Raw genomic sequence first — 14,028 nt, forward strand, 5'->3', positions numbered from 1 at the left:
CTGTGTTGTCATTGTGATAGGATTTTACAAAACTGATTTAATATATTTTATAATTATTCAGGATTTCCATTCCTACTCGAGTGCATTTTGACGGGTGTTATATTTTCTGGGAGTCATCTATTTCATCTACGTTATAAAAATCATTGGCATAAAGATAGCTGTAGTATTCTTTTACTATCACTTCATCTCTGCTATATCTACAGGTATGTCCTCTTTTTTATTCTCGATATTATTTGTGTCTGCTTTTTTTTATTGCTCAGTCTCACTAGAATTTGTCAACTTCATTAGCCTTTTCAAAGAACAAACTTTTGGCTTTGTCGATCCTTTTTGTTATATCTTCATCTTTTCTGTTTGTAACCTTTATTATCGCCTTTTCGCATTCTTTGGGTTTTCTCTACTTTTCTTTTCCTAATTTCTAAAATTAAACACCTCAGTTTAGGTGTTCAATTTAAAATTGAGCTCATTAGGGTGATGACAAGAGGATGAACAAGTTCGACGCATTGAAAGATGAAGACAGCGGGGCCATGATCAGAAGGAAGAAAAAGGCACATAGAAAGATGGTGAGAAGGAAAAAATGGAACGAGACAAGAGTCAGAGCAGCATCAAGAGGAAGGCTGTTGTCCCTGGACCAGCAAAGCATCCCCTACAGTACAACTACACTTTCTGGCACTCCAGGAGAAGCCCCCGCCGGTCCCACCAGCTCACAGAGCTACAAGCAGACTATTAAACTGATGGGCGCTTTTGCCACTGTGGTATGTCCCGGGCACCTGACAGCCAAATGGTACGTCCTGGGGACCTGATAGGCCACAGCAACTTCTATCTCTTCAAAGGAGGAATTAAAACCATGTGGGAGGATGATGCAAATAAAAATGGTGGCAAGCGGAATACTTGGCTAAAAAAGGGCTTGGACTCCCGTTGCTACGAGAATCTCATCCTGGCCATGTTGGAGCAGTTCATGGTTGTGGGGGATATCTTTGGGGCTGTGGTCTCCGTCCAGTTTCAGGAAAACATTCTTTCCACATGGAATAAGACTGCCAGCGACCAAGCCACCACAGCCCGAATCCAGGATACGCTTCGGCGAGTGCTTAACCTACCTCCCAACACCATTTTGGAATACAAAACCCACAGTGACAGCATCAAAATGCCAGGCAGCCTGGGCTCCCAAAAACTCCTTTTCCAAAATCTCTGGAAGCTGCGGTTGAATGTGCCATGACTCTCTCCCTCTCTGGATGGCACCACCATTGAAACTGGCATCATCAGAGTCTCTTGTTCTGTTGGCGTGCTACCTGGAAGATCCTTCTGTCCTGGATCTTTGAACATTGAAGAACATTTTATGTTTTAAGAGGAATTGAAGAACATTTTATGTTTTAATAACAGGCTGACACACTGTGGCCACAACAACAAATGAGATCATTTAATAAATGGAGCTACACTAAAATATATAAATAAATAAATAAATAAATAAATAAATAAATAAATAAATAAATAAAATTTAACTCATTAATTTTACCCAATTTTATTTTTTAACATTATTATCTATGGCTATAAAGTTTTATAAACACCATTTTCACTACACTTCTGAATTCTGATGTGAGGTATTTTTATTATCATTTATTCCTAAATATTTTAAATTATCCATTATGTTTTCTTCTTTGAATTCTGACTTATTTGAAACCTTATATAATTTTAAGTATTAAAATTATTAGTATAATATTCTATCTTAATTGTATTCTGGTAAATAAATGTGCTGACCTAGGTGAAGTAAGCCCACTACAACTGGTCTCTCACACTGATTACAGTGAAAACATCTAGACAAAATACAAAAAGGATCTACTGAGGACTCTTGAAAACAAATAATAGCATGTGTACTAAAGATGGAAAAAGAATGACAAAATTCCAGTAAGTTTCCTGGTTTGTTTGATTTTCTCTTTTATCTTCTAAATCTAACCTAAGTGTGGTTTTACTAATGGAACTATGCCGTGGGCACAGAACAAAACCCTGAGAGAATCTCCCTCTTCCTGGCCAGAAGTACAAGAAGAGGAGCCCTTCAATCTAGAATCACCATTGTTTCTTCTTTTTTTTTTTTCCTTCTGGCCCAGTTCCAGTACCAGCTGCACTGCCATGGTGATGGCAGCAGTGCAGGCAATTAAAACCTATATCTTTGACAAAAAGAACTATAAAAGGGGGTCTCTGAGTGCCAAAAGGGATGTGAGGAATTTCTTTTTTCTCTCTCTCTTGTCTCTTGATGCTTTGTCCAAAGGTAACGTAAATTCCACAAACACAAACCCATGAACAGCATAGTCTATGAGGTAATAGTGAATGCTCTTTTAATCAATGGAAAGATAGCTATTGTTAACAAAGAAATAAAATCTATTTAAAGATAAAAGCAGAAATTTTAAAATTGAAAAATACAATATCTGAAACAAAAATTTTCTCTGAGTAGGATCAATAAAAGAATGTTGATGACAGAAAAGAATGATTAAATTTAAAGATAAGTCAATAAAATTATATAGCCTGAAGAACATAAAGAAACAAAACTTCAAAATTAGAATGAAATTGCGAGACAATATTAAAAGGCCTAACGTTCGTTACTGGAGACCTAATAAAAAAGGAAAATATGGGCACAGAAAAATTAATGACTAATAGCTTCTCAAAGTTGATGGAAAACATAGATTTACAGATTCAATAAGCTCAGAGAACCTCAACCAGAGAAAAAGAATCAAAGAAAATTATGCCTAAACACATAATAATTGAACGGTATAAAATAAAACTTAAAGAAAAAATTTTGAAAACAGCCAGAGAAAAACATGCATTACGTATAAAGGAACAAAGGTTCAAAGAAATGCGTATTTCAACCAGGAGAGGGGGAAAAAACATGGAAACCAGAAGGAAGTAGAATAACATTTTTAAAATGCTAAAAGAAAAACTGTCAACCCATAATCTTATTTCCAATAAAAACGTCCTTCATAAATGAATCCAAAAGAAATTATTTCAGTAAAAATGGTAAGGGCTTCAAAAAATTCCATCCTCCATAAAAGCAATGAGAGAAATAACAAAAATTGTCAAAATTTACTTTTTCAAAACTTTAGCAATGAACCAAAGGCTTGCTGAAATCCAGGAAGCAATTATTCAACAGAAACAGCTGAACTGCAAAAATAACAGTGAGCTTTGTGGTATATTAATTCACCTTAGTCCCATGCCATGTGGTAGCTTCGAATACTAACAGGCTACCTTTATGGTAAAAACCATTAACCTAGCTGCTACTGGAAGGAGCAAATGAGCGTGGCCTTCTTTCAAAGCCTTATTTCCAGAATATTATCATTAGTTATTCTTTGGAAGACCCCATTTTCAATGCTGTCTTCTTTGATCTGACATGGAACTTGCCCAGTACAAAAAGCCTCTTCCCCAAGGGACATATTTTGAAAACAACTACAGGCAATTACTTGAATTCACAAATGCCTGAAGTGACGGATAACACTTGGAGTAAATAATAGACTAATCAAAAATATTTAAATGAAAATCTGGGGGAATGTGATGTCTCTAGGAAATTTGAAAAGCTCTAACATATTTCTGGGAACCTACAGGCCACATATATACAAGGAGCTGTGTACATGCTTCAGAAAATCCTGAGAAGGTCCTGAGCTCTCACCTCTCACTGACCTTGAGGCTCTCTGAAGGCAAGAAGTCAAAACTATAGCAGAGTTGTCAACTACTTGACCAAATATTGCAGGTATGTCCCAACATGCTTAGAGTGCCCCTTGGCAAAGATTGAGAGACTTATTGATCCTAGACATTAAGGAAATATTTGTTCAATCATTAGCTCACTAAGCTAACCAAGCAGAGACTTTAGTGGCCACATAACAAAAAATACAGACTTTAAAATTTTAGTTCAGAGAAGTCACTAAGCAAACAACCAACAACTACAATAAAAAGCAACAATTATAATTCCTGGACTTGGTTGGTAATTTCCAAAGATGCCACATTATATTATTTAAAATGTCTAGTTTTCAAAAAAATTATGAAACATGCAAAGAAACAAGAAATAATAGTCTATACACAAAAGGAAGACTGTCGATAGAAACTGTTCCTAAAGAAGCCCAAATACTGGACATATTAGACAAAAATTCTGTCAGCTATTTTATATATATTTAAATAACTAAAGGAAACCATATCTAAATAACTTATGGAAAGTATGAGAATGATGTCCCACCAAACATAGAATATCAATAAGATGAAAATTATTTTAAAGGAAGTCAAGAAATTGTAGAGTTGAAAAGTACAATAACAGAAATAAAAATTTCGTCAGAAAGGCTCAACATCAATTTTGAGCAGGTAAAAGAAAAAAACATCAAATTTGAAGATAGATCCATTGTAATTATCCAGCCTGAGAAAAAGATAGAAAAAAAGAATAAAGAAAAATGTATTGCCTTGCTCAACTTCATCCAGTAAATAAATAAATAAACTATATGGGAAAAGATGGTGTCTAGAATAGCCAAAATCATTTTGGAAAAGCATTAACAATGTCGAGAGAACCACATTCCCTGATTTCCAGACTTACTTTAACTGCAGTGTGTTTAAGTATATCAAGACAGTATGGTACTGACAAAAGGATAGCCACATCAATCAATGAGACGAATTGAGCATCCAGAAATCTGTATGCACAAATGTGATCAATTGATTTTTGACTAAGGTGCAAAGGCAATTAAATGGTGAAATAATAGTCTTTTCAACAAATGATACTGGAAAAATTGGACATCTATATGCAAAGAAATTAACCTCAGCCTACACCACTCACCTTATACAAAAATAACAGATCATAGATCTAAATGTAAAACATAAACCCACAAAAATTTTAGGAGAAGGTATAAAGTGACTGTGCCCTTGAGACTGTGGGTTAGGCAAAGAGGTCTTAGCTATGACAGCAAAGCACAATTCATTTTTAAAATGATAAACTGGACTTCAGTAAAATAAACTTTTGCTCTGTGAAAAATCCTGCTAAGGAAATGAAAAGGCAATCTACAGTTTGGGGAAAACGTTGTTAGATATTACATATCTGATAATAATCTTGCATTTACAGTATGTAAAGAACTCTCAAAATTTAACAATAATAAAGCAAGCAACCCACTGTAAATGACCAAAAGATTTGAACAGATGCTCCAGCAAAAGGGATAAACAGATGGTAAATAAGCACAGGAAAATATGCTCAATATCATCAGTAATTAGGGAAATTTAAATTAAAACCACAATGATATACTACTATATATACATTAGTGAAGTTACTAGAACTCTCGTACCTGTGTGGTGGGAATGCAAATGCAAATGATACAGAAAACAGTTTGGCAGTTTCTCATGAAGTTAAATATATACTGGCTGTAATTAGCATGGTAGATATTAATCCAATTATATTAATAATTACTTGTAATGTAAAGTCTGAATACAACAATTAAAAGACATGAATTATCAGACTGGATCAAAAAACAAGACCCAACTATATGTTGTCTATAAGAAGCCTACTTTAAATATAAAAACAGATACAGATGAAAAGTAAATGGATGGAGAAAATATATACCTTGATAACACTAATCGAAAAAAAAAAAAGCAGGGGAAACTATATTAGTTTCAGACAGAACAGACTTCAAACCTAGGAAGATTTTCAGGGATAAAGAAAGGCTCTACAAAATGATAAAAGTGTCATTTTTCCAAGAAGACATAACATTCCCTAACTTCTATACGCCTAACAACAGAGCATCAAAATATGTGAAGCAAAGCTGATAGAACTGCAAAGGGAAATAGACAAACCCACTATCATAACTGAAGACTTTAACACACCCTGTTAGAAATGGACAGATCCAGCAGGCAGAAAGTCAGTGAAAACATAGTTTAACTCAATAATACTATCAATCAACTGAATATAATGGACATCTATAGATCTTTCATTCAACAATAGGAGAATCTCATTCTTCTCAAGCCCACATGGAACATCCCCCAAGATAGACCATATTCTGGGCCTTTTAACAAACCTTAATGAATTTAAAAGAATAAAAATCGTACAGTGTCTGCTCTCAGACCACAATGAAATTAAACTAGGAATCAACAAAACGAGAATTGGAAAATCTAAAACTATGTGGAAATTAAACAGCACACTTCTAAATAACTCATGGGTCAAAGAAGAAATTGCAAGAGAAATTTTAAAATATTATAAACTAAACGAAAATTTTCAAAATTTGCGGGATGCAGTGAAAGCAGTATTAGAGGAAAATTTAAAGCAGTAAATGCAAATATTAGTAAAGAAGGAAGACCTAAAATCAATAATCTAAGTTGCTTCTTTAGGAAACTTGGAAAAAAACAAATAAAATACAAATTAATTAGAAGAAAAGAAATATTAAGAATTAGACCATAAATCAATAAATTGAACACAGGAAATTAATAAAGAAAATCAATAAAACCAAAAGCTGATTCTTTAGAAAGGACATCAATTACTTATATCAGAAATGGAAAAAGCAACATCACTACAGATCCTGTGGACATTAAAAGGATAATAAAAGAATACTCTGAACAACTCTATGCCCACAAATTTGATAACCTAGATAAAAGGGACTAATATTTTGAAAGACACAATCTGCCAAAACACATGCAATAGAGGATCTGAATAGGCCCAGATCTATTAAATAAATTGAATCAATAATGACTGACCATCCAAAACAGAAAGTGCCAGACCCAGAAGAGTTCTACCAAACATTTAAGGAAGAAATTATACCAATTCCTTACTCTTTCTTTTTGAGAATAGAAGAGGGAATACTTTCTAACTTATTCTATGAGGCCAGCATTACCCTACTAGCAAAACCAAAGACACTACAAGAAAAGAAAATACAGACCAAAATTTCTCATGAACATAGATGCAAAAATCCTCAACAAAATATTAGCAAGTAGAATCCAAAAAAAATATGGAAAGAATTATATAATATGATCAAGTGGGATTTATTCTAGGTATTCAAGGATGGCTTAACATTTGAAAATCAATTATATAATTCATGGCAAAAACAGAATAAAAAAGAAAAATCACACGATTATTTTAATAGGTGCAGAGAAAGCATTTAACAAAAAACAACACCCATTTACAATTAAAAAAAAAACTTTCAGTAAACTAGAAATAGAGGGAAACTTTCTCAACTTGATAGACTATCAACAGAAATCCTACAGCTAATAGCATACTTGAAACTTTCCCACAAAAAAACCTGAAGCTGTCCCACTAAGATGAGGTTCAATATTTTGCTGGACTCCTTTGCTAATGCAATAAGGTAAGAAAATTAAATAAAAAGTATACAGATTGGCAGAGAAAGCTTGGTTGTCTATGCAGAAAATCTAAAAGATTTGCAAAAATTGGAAATTATGAGCAATTATAGCAAGGTTGCAGGATACAAGGTTAATATACAAATGCCAATTGCTTCCCTAAATACCAACAAGGAACAAGTGGAATTTGAAATTAAAAACACAATATTATTTACATTAGCATCCCCCCAAATGAAACACATAGATATAAACCTAACAAAATATATACAAGATCTATATGAGGAAAACTACAAAACTGATGAATGAAATAAAAAAAGAACCAAATAAATGAAAAGTGAGTTTGTGTTCATGACTCAATATTGTCAAATGTTAGTACTTCCCAAATTCATCTATAGATTCGATGCAATAGAAATCAAAATCCTAGCAAAATATTTTATGGATATTGACAAACTTATTCTAAAGTTATTCTGCACACAAAACCTGCACAAAGAGGCAAAAGATCCAAGATAGCCAACAAAATTTTGAAGAAGAATATAGTTGGAGAACTGACACTATTCGATTTTGTCACTTACTATATGAAATCTTGCCAAATCTACATTGTTGCCATTTGCAACAATGTAGATGGACCAAGAGAGTATTATGTTAAGTGAAATAAGTTAGACAAAGACAAATACCATATGATTTGACTTATATATGAAATCTAAAAAGCAAAACAAATGAAAAAAATAAAATAAAATAAAATAAAATAGAAACGAACTCATAGAGACAGAGAACAAACTGATGGTTGCCACAAGGAAGGGGGCAAGGTGTGGAGTGTTAGGTGGGACAGGGGGAGAGAATTAAAAAGTACAAATTTCCAGTTATAAAATAAGTCATAAGTATATAATGTATAGCATAGGGAAGAGAATCAATAATATCATAATAACTATGTACAGTGACAGATGGTTACTAGACTTATTATGGTGATCACTTTGTAAGGTATACAAATTTTGAATCACTATGTTGTACCCCTGAAACTAATATAATAGTATATGTCAACTATAATTTTAAAAATATTTTTAATTAAACAAAGACTGTATAAACCTATAGTAGCTTTACAGTGTGGTATTCTTGAAATAAATACAGTGTGGTATTAATGAAAGACTAGATAAATAGATCAATGAACTAAAACAGAGAGCCCAGAAATAAACTTCCATAAACACAGTTGACTGATCTATGACAAAGGAGCAAAGGCAATACAATGGAGTAAAGATAGTCTCTTCAACAATTGGTGCTGGAACAACTGGACATCCATATGCAAAAAAATGAATCTAGACACAAACCTTTCACAAAAATTAACTCAAAAATGGATCATAGACCTAAATGTAAAAACAGCACTATAAAACTCCTAGAAGATAACATAGGAGAAAATCTAGATACCTTGGGTAATACCTTGGGTAATGCCTTTTTAGATACAACACCAAAGACATGATCCATGAAAGAAATAATTGATAAGCTAAATTTCATTAAAATTAAAACCTTTGCTCTGCAAAAGACAATGTCAAGAGAATTAAAAGACAATGTCAAGAGAATTAGAAGACAAGCCACACACTGGGAGAAAATATTTGCAAAAGGCACATCTGGTAAAGAACTATACTACGAAATACACAAAGAATTCTTAAAACTTAAAAAATAAGTCAAAGACTTTAATCGACACCTCACCAAAAAAGATACTCGGATGATAAATAAATATAAAAAGATGATCCACATCATAAGCCATCAGAGAAATACAAATTAAAACAACAATGAGATACTACTACACACCTATTAGAAAGTTAAAACTCCAGAACACAACAAACTAAACACTGGCAAGAATGTGAAACAACAATGCAAAATGGTACCAGTTGCTTTGGAAGATTGTGTGATAGTTTCTTACAAAACGAAACATGCCTTTACCATACGATCCAGCAATCACATTCCTTGGTATTTACCCAAAGGAGCTGAAAACTTATGTCCACACAAAAACCTGCACACAGATGTTTGTAGCAGCTTTATTCATAATTACTGCACTTGGAAGCAACCGAGATGTTCTTCAGTAGGTGAATGGTTAAACTACAGTACATTCAGATAATGGAATATTATTCATCAAAAAAGAAACAAATCATCAAGCCATGAAAAAAAATGAAGGAACCTTATGTGCACATTGCTAAGTGAAAGAAACCAATCTGAGAAGGCTACATACTATATGACTCCAACTATATGACATTCTGGAAAAGGTAAAACCGCGGAAACAATAAAAAGATCGGAGGTTGCCAGTGGGGAGGGGGTGTGGTGACAAACAGGCAGAGCACAGAAGAGTTTTACGGCAGTGAAATACTTTATAAGATATTATAATGACAGATATCTGTTATTATACTTTGCCCTAACTCATAAAATGTACAACGCCAAGAGTGAACGCTATGGTAAACTATGGCCTTTGAGAGATTATTGATGTGTCAATGTAGGTTCATCCTTGGTAAAAATAAATAAATAAATAAACCATTCTGGTGAGTGATGTTAATAACGGGGGAAGCTATGCATGTGTGGAGGCAGAGGGTATATGAGAAATGTCTGTCCCTTCCTCTCAATTTTGTTGTAAACCTAAAACCGCTCTTAAAAAAGTCTTTATTAAAATGTATAACATAATATGTATAGTATAGAACTGTATAAAATATGCATATAAAAGGAAGGCAATAAAAACAAATTATTGAGGTCAAATTAATCTTATCAAAATATTTGTTCATATCTTGATTTTTCAAAGTTTCTGTAATTAGTTTTCTACTCTATTTACTCATGCAATGCAAATATGTTTTTATATTAAATGCATTAATAAGCAGAATATATATTATTACATATAGACTATTTGGTAGCAATTATCAAAAATGTAAATGTATATGGACAAAGATTAGAAGGTAACTGTAAAAAAAAAAAAGACTTTTTAAGGGAAAAAATATACACTTGCCAAGTGACTCAGCAATCTCACTCCAAATGACTCAGCAATCTCACTCCAAAGAAATGAAAATTTATTGTATTAGTTTCCTTAGTAATGCCATAACGAATTACCAGAAACTTAGTGGCTTAAAACAACAGAAATTTATTCGTTCTGGAGGCCAGAAGTCCAAAATCTAGATGACAGCAGAACTGTACTCACTCCAGAGACCGAAGGGAGAATCCACTTCATGCCTGTTCTAGTTTCTGACAGTAACTTGTGACTTTCTCTACCTGTCTTCACATCACCTTTTCCTCTGTGTGTATCTTCTCTGTACATCTCTTATAAGAACATATCATTGGATTTAAAACCCACTTGGATAATCCAGAATGGTTTCATTTTAAAATCCTTAACTTAATTACACTGGCAAAGACCCTTTTTCTCAATAAGGTAACATTCACAGGTTCCACGGATCAGGACACGGACATAGCTTTTTGGGGACCCCGATTTTTAAGCCTACTACACTTATTGTCACACAAAAATTTATACTCAAAAGTTTATAGCAGCTCTATTCATAAATGCTGACAACTGGAAACAATCCAAGTGCCCTTCAACAGATAAATGGATTAAAACATCCCTGTAATGTAGTACATCCCTACAATGTAATACTGCCCAGCAATAAAAAGAAACTATTCATACATGTGACATGGATAATCTCAAATGCATTATACTAAGTAAAAGAAGTCAGACTCAAAACTACACACATTTCATTTGTATGACATTCTGGAGAGGCAAAACTACATCCAGAGAATCTGAATAGACATTTGCCAAAGAAGACATACGAATGGCCAACAGGTACATGAAAAGGTGCTAATTCAACATAACTAATTATCAGGGAAAATGCAAGTCAAAACCACAATGACATAATACCTCACACCTTTTAGAATGTCTCTTATCAAAAAGACAAGAACTAACAAATGTTGGCAAGGACATAGAGAAAAGGGATCTCTTGTTTACTACTAGTGGAAATGTAAGCTGGTTTAGCCATTATGAAAAACACTGAGCTTTCTCAAAAAAACAAAAGACAAAACTACCACATGATCTAGCAATTCCACTTCTGGGTATTTATCGGAAGGAAATGAAATCACTAACTCAAAAAGATATCTGTACCCCATGTTCCTTGCAACATCATTTACAATATCTAAGACATGAAAACAATCTAAGTGTCCATTGATGAAAATATATATATATACATATATATAGAATGCTTTCAAGGTTTTTCCCTGTGTTAACTTCTATATATACATGTACATATGACTATTATTCACCATAAAAAAAGAAGGAAATCCTACAATTTGTTACCACACAGATGGACCTTGAGGACATTATGCTAAGTGAAATAAACCAAGCAGAGAAAGACAAATACTGTATGATATCACTTATATGTGGAATCAAAACAAAAAGCAAAAAAACAGACTCATAGAAACAGAGAACAAATTGGTGATTGCAAAAGGCAGGGGCAAAGTGGGTGAAGGTGATCAAAGGGTGCAAATTTAAGTTATAAGGTGAATAAGTCCTGGGGATGTAATGTACAGCTTGGTGACTAGAGTTAACAGTACTGTGTTATACACTTTAAAGTTGCTAAGAAAGTAGATCTTAAAAGTTTTCATTACAAAAAAAAAATTGTGTAACTGCTGTATGTGATGATGGTTGTTAGCCAAACTTATCGTGGTAATCATTTTGTAATATAAACATATATCTAATTATTATGCTATACAACTAAAACTAATACAATGTTATATGTCAACTATATCTCAATTTAAACAGATAATTATATTTTAAAAAACTATAGGAATGGAGAAAATAACAGTTACTACCAGGGTATAAGGTTTGAGGGGGCAATTGACTACAAAGGAGAAGAATTAGAGACTTCTGGAGAGGGATGAACCTGTTTTGTACCTTTATTGTGGTGACGATGACATGACTCAATGTATTTATTAAAACTCATAAAACAATATACACACAAAAAATTGAATTTTCTCTATGCAAATTTAAAATTATGTGTTTAAAAAAAAGACACTGGGGCTGGGACTCTGCAAACCACATTTTCGTTGGTCAAGTGCATCTCCACTAGGCTCTGCCAAATGGGAGTCCTAAAATAGAGATAAGAAGGCATGAAGAAAAAGAAACTTGTTCTTTCCTATTTTGATTTTTGTCTCTATCAGCATCCACAGAATTTCTTTACTTTGGCCAGGAAGTTGAGTCCAGTTTCCAATTTTGTTTTGTTTTGACACACTTTTAGAAGAGCCTGTTGCACCCTCTCGAAGATCCCCTTCTTGGTGGTCTGAGAATGCTTCCCAAGTTTCTAGATCTAATAATTCCACCTCTTCCCTTGTTCCCCTAGCTGATGGATGGCAGCTGCTTTCTTTACCTTCTAACTCTGCATTACCTCTTGTTCTCTTTTGCCTTTTCTGCACTCTACTCTATTTCTTAAATTATTGTGTCTGTTAAAATTACTGATGTTTTTTGTTTTACTGACTAGAACTTGACTGACAGAAAGCCAGTCTTTCCTATACCCTACAAAGCCCTCTGTGATCTGTCCTCAGCATTACTTCTCTGACCTCATCTCCTACTTCTCTTTCCCCTCGCTTACTCTAGATCTGGTTCACAAGAATTATAGAAGATAAAGGAACATGATAAACCTCACCACAGGGATATAGTCACCAAAATTCAGAATGTGGGAAAGTCTGGACAAAGAACCTAGTTTCTCCAACAAATAAATAGCAGGAGGAAAAAAAAAACGGAAGGGGAACCTCTAGTTTAGAAGAGTCTTAAAACATATCAATGTGAAGACTTAATTCGAGCTCTGATTTTGTATGTATTTTATATATGCATATGTATGTTATACATGTATAACATATATGTATATGTGTACACATATAACACGTTTGTATGTTATACATATATATAACTGAGGAATCTGAACCATGACTAGATGTGAGATATTAAAGAACTAAGAATTTACTGTTAATTTATTTTAGTTGTTAAATGGGATTGTGATTATGTTTAAAGAGTACTTCCCATTTAGAGATACATGGGGAAATATTTACAGATATGTTGATGTAATAAGTAGCGGGGGGAATAAATGGTTCATAGATGTAATAATATTAGTCATAAATAGATCATTGTTGAAGCCAAGTACACATCTTACTCCATTTGGGCTACTATAAAAAAATACCACAGACTGGGTAGCTTATAAACGATAAATATTTATCACAGTTCTCAAGGCTGGGAAGTCCAAGATCAAGGCGCCAGCAAACTCCTTGTCTGCTAAGGAGCCCACTTTCTCATTCACAGCAGTCTTCTCACTGTGAGGAGCAAGGAAATTCTCTGGGGGCTCATTTTTAAAGGCACTAATCTCATTGGTGAGGGGATACCCTTACGACCTCATCACCTCCCAAAGTCCCCGCCTCCTAATACCATCACTTTGGTGTCAAGTTTCGATGTATAAATTTGGGGGCAGGGGACACAAACATTCAGCCAATAGCACCTAGCAATGGGTAGAAGAGATTCATTTTACTATATAAAGGCTGCGTTGTTTATATATTTAAATTTGTCCATTTGTCAAAGAATGGCTCACAGGTCTCTGGAAAACATCAGGAGCCATCATTGAGAAGTATGAAGTACAGTAGTTTCGACTGTAAGCTCTGGAAACCAATACCCGAGTCTGCTACCATCTATCTGTGTGACCTTGGACTTCACTTCTCTGTGCCTCTGTTTCCTCAAATGTA

General features: G+C 33.8%; 1 pseudogene; it reads left to right on the top strand.

The window, feature by feature from the left end:
• Nucleotides 1-542: 542 nt before the first annotated feature.
• LOC120593606 (eukaryotic translation initiation factor 4E type 2-like) lies at nt 543-1,213 on the top strand (annotated as a pseudogene).
• Nucleotides 1,214-14,028: the final 12,815 nt, after the last annotated feature.

Source organism: Pteropus medius, unplaced genomic scaffold, assembly GCF_902729225.1.
Source record: "Pteropus medius unplaced genomic scaffold, Ma_sr-lr_union100, whole genome shotgun sequence".
Lineage (NCBI taxonomy): Eukaryota > Metazoa > Chordata > Mammalia > Chiroptera > Pteropodidae > Pteropus > Pteropus medius.